The sequence below is a fragment of the Nannospalax galili genome, unplaced genomic scaffold (genome assembly GCF_000622305.1).
Source record: "Nannospalax galili isolate Female #2095 unplaced genomic scaffold, S.galili_v1.0 scaffold216, whole genome shotgun sequence".
Lineage (NCBI taxonomy): Eukaryota > Metazoa > Chordata > Mammalia > Rodentia > Spalacidae > Nannospalax > Nannospalax galili.
The window spans coordinates 3803465-3807585 of record NW_008339003.1 but is presented as its reverse complement, the minus strand read 5'-3'; positions in this window follow the sequence as shown (position 1 = coordinate 3807585).

Genomic DNA, 4121 nt, shown 5'->3' with positions numbered 1-4121 from the left:
TATTTTTTCTCATTGCTATGATAAAATACCTGGCAAAAACAATTTAAGAGAGAAGGTTTATTTTGGCTCACAATTTGCAGGTACAGTCTGTCATGGTGTGGAAAGTATGACAGAAGGAAGGTAAGGTGGCTAGTCACATAGCATCCACAGTCAGGAAGCAGGGGGACATGAATGTCTGATCATTTTCACATTTAATTCCATTCAGCATTCCAGACCATGGAATGGTGCCACACACATTCAGCGTCCTTGGTTAAACCTCTATAGAAAAGTGTTTACAGACATACCCTGAGGTGTCTCCTAGGTGATTCTCAATCCCATCAAGCTGGCATGCAAGACTGATACTAAATAGATTCAGTTGTAAGCAAATTTCCTGTAAGTTAAATCTTATGTTACTAAATAGACTTTTGATTAGCTGTGTAGAGTACTAGAAAAAAATCTAGTAAGTTTCTTGGAACTTAGAACATGTAAAAAATACTTTCTAGGTTTTCACAGGATTTAATAAAGATGTAAAATCACATCCGTTGTCAATATACATCAGTAATTCAAACTTATTTTTTATATTATTCATAACTCAGAATTCCAGATGATATTGCAGAAAAAATATCAGCATACTAACTGTAACCCAGTATTTCTTTTTGCTTAGTCTTGCATTTTAGTAGAGCAGTAATTAGAAAGCACAGCTGTAGTCTACTAATGACTAAGGCACAGCCTCCTTAGCACACATCTTCCCACCAGCAGGTTTATAGTTTGCAGCACAGCACATTGTAGGCCTTGTGTCCTTCCTGGGAGTTAAGGCTGTTGTTAAGCACAGTCAACAGAGAATGTTTCTCAATCTAGATAATTTATAACATGATTAATGTATGGCCCCTTCAACATTTCCACATACCTCTACACATCTAGGTGCATGTCAGGTGTGGCTTTTGGAATGATGTGGTAGATTTATGTTGGGAGCCAAAAGGCCAGAAGAAAAACATCTTTATGGCTTTGAGAAAAAGACAGCTTTATGTTTTCCTGCAAATCTTTATGGCCTTGAGAAAAAACAGCTTAATCGATTTCTGTAAGTTTCTATAAGATAGCACTTAGTTAAAGAATGTAGAAAAACAACTTTGTGACCCAGGCTAAGTCAGCCTTGAGAAATGTTTTATGCTCACCATGACAGTTAGCAGATGTTCCTTTAGGATAAGAAATGCCCCTTGAATAACCCTCCCTAGCTATAGCATCCAACAACACCAATTAGTGTCTGCCCAGCACTTTCCTTCTCCTCACCTCCCCCCCCTTTTCCACTACCAGTATATATGTCTGCTGCTTTCAAATAAAATTTTGGAGCTTGATCAGAACACTGCCTTGCTCTCTTTCTTCATGTTCCTTGTTTGTCATTCCTTCTAGGACCCCCACTGGTCACGCCACTGTAGAAGTGTCCTGCAGGTTGGGACAGATTTATTACCATGTTAAGTGTTCTGAAACAAGTCCTGTTATTTTAGGACAGAATGAAATGTGTCCATTCATCACTTTTGTATCAATTTATAGTATAAGTAGTATTTTTTCCAGACATAAAAAGTTATTTACAAGCTGCATAGCAATTTTCCTGAGGACCTTGCCAAACAATGCTTTCACAAAATGGAAAGAGTAAGAGGTATTTTTTTTTCAGAAGCTCAGTGTCATATGAGAGATCAGGGATAATTATATAATAAGAGAGCCATGGAATAGATAAGAAATCTGTGTGTACTTATGATATAGAAGAGCAACTCCAGGGCTGGAGAGATGGTTCAGTGGTTAAGAACACTGACTGTTCTTGCAGAAGACCCAGGTTTGGATCCCAGTACCCACATGGCAGCTAACAACTGTCCGAAACTGCAGTTCCAGGGGATCCGACAGCCTCTTCTGTCTTCTGCAGGCATTGCATGACACAGGTGCACTTACCTACATGCAGGCAATACACACATACACATAAAATAAAAATAATAAATAATTTTTTCTAAAAAAAGAGAAGAGCAACTCCAGTAAGAGAGGCTGATTAGCTACTTTTCTGTTGTTGGGACAGAATTCACTGGCAAAAAAAACTTGGGAGAAAGCATTTATTTTGGCTTATAGGTCCAGAATGTATACAGTCCATCATGCTGGGGAAGGCATCGTGGCAGGAAAATGAGGCTGGCCAATCACTTTCACGTGACACACACACACACACACACAGAGAGAGAGAGAGAGAGAGAGAGAGAGAGAGAGAGAGAGAGAGGCTATAGAACCTCAGAACCAACCCCCTGTGATATATTTCCTCTACCGAGGCTCCACCTCCTAAAGGTTTCATACCCAAACAGTGACACCAGCTGAGCCTGTAGGGGACATTGCACATTCAAATCACAACAGGCTAAAGGGTTCAGTTTCTGTTTTGACTTTATTTCCATGGGTGGGTTAAGCAGCTGGCTTAGCTCTTAGCTCACACAGTGCTACATTAGGGACTTTCTTATCTTAGACTTCCAGAAACTGAGATCCGACAGTTCTTCAGAAAGTTAGCATTTATTTGGAAAGAAACTTATCATGAATATTGCATGTGCCTTTAAGCATAATCATTTTTAGTTTTATTGAGATTGCATTTGTGCATGCTTTTATAAGATAAACTTTTATTTTTAGCTTCTACTTCTGGAAGTTTCTATGAACACATGGTACTTTGCTCTTGTTTTGGTGTAAAAACCATAACTCTATTGAAAAATACACTTAGGTGGACTAAATTTCTTGATGCTATCTTTCCTGTGATGGGAACATTTTCACAGTTGCAAAAATAGCCACTTTGTGCTAAATTAACTTTAAAAGATCTTGAGGCACACATCCTCAGAATTAGTAACATATTCTATTTATAATAAATTATATATTAATAGAGTAATTTACATACAAAACAGAAGAATAAATATGTTCTAAGACAATAAATTGAAGATCCCTTGAACTATAGGATATTAAGAGTCTTTATCTATATGTCACAGTCCAATTTAACAGCTAAGAACTAGCTTAGCTGCACTCCAATTATCTAACAAAAAGATGTAGAATTAGACAAGCAAACCCTGAAGACTGCCTTGTTAAATGCAGGCAATCCCAACAGGGTCAGTTTGTGTTCAACATATCCTCCCATCTTCTGCCCCATATCAGGCAGATTTAACTAGGTCTTTTCTATAAATTTAAATTATAAATTCTATAATGATAGGTATTACTATAATTATATAATTATAATATTAAATACATAACTTCTGTAATTACAAGTTAAATTGGAAGTTATGTGGATACTCAACTAACTACCATGAATTTATTTCCATCTTTGGAAGTTCCCATTCCCCACACACTCAGAATCTTTACAACCTGAAGCACTTCTCTATCTGTCTATGATAAATAGTGAATGTCAGCACAATTAATGGACAGCTGTCAAAGCACTGAAATTAATTTACTCTTCTAAACACTCGCTGTGACATTTAACACATCCTAAGAGAAATGACTCTGAATTACAGAAGTGTGGATTCTTTCTTTGAACAAGTCTTGTCAGAGCACTGCCAAGCTTCAAGGCACTGACAAGAATTTCTAATTGAGTTGCAGCATTAATTTAATGATTCAAGAATTTGTTTGAAAGTGCTGTAACATCAGCATATCACACCAGGAGCATGCTCAGTGAGTTAGTCGTGCTCTCTGGCTATCCTTAGGTCATTAATGGTGGCATTTTATCTGCAGACCTACCTAGAACAATTCAGAGTTTGCTGTCAGTTTCTAGGTGAGTAACAGAGTATGAACATTCCAAACCTGAGGAGCATGCATTCAGTGGCTTTCTCTAGATTTCAATTAAAATAGAGATGGCTTAGTAGTTAAGAGCACTGACTGCTCTTGCAGAGGACCTAAGTTCGATTCCCAGCACCCACATGGTAGCTATGAACCCGTCCTTAACTTCAGTTCCAGGGGAATCCAAAGCTCTTTTCTGACCTTCAAGGCACTGCATGACACAGATGCATTCACATACATGCAGGCAATACACTCATAAACATAAAAAAATAATAAATAAAATATTTTTAAAAAATCATGAAACCCTTTCCTCACACAAAAGACAAAGGTTCTTTTAAGTACTAATTTAAACTTAAGCTGGGTTTTCA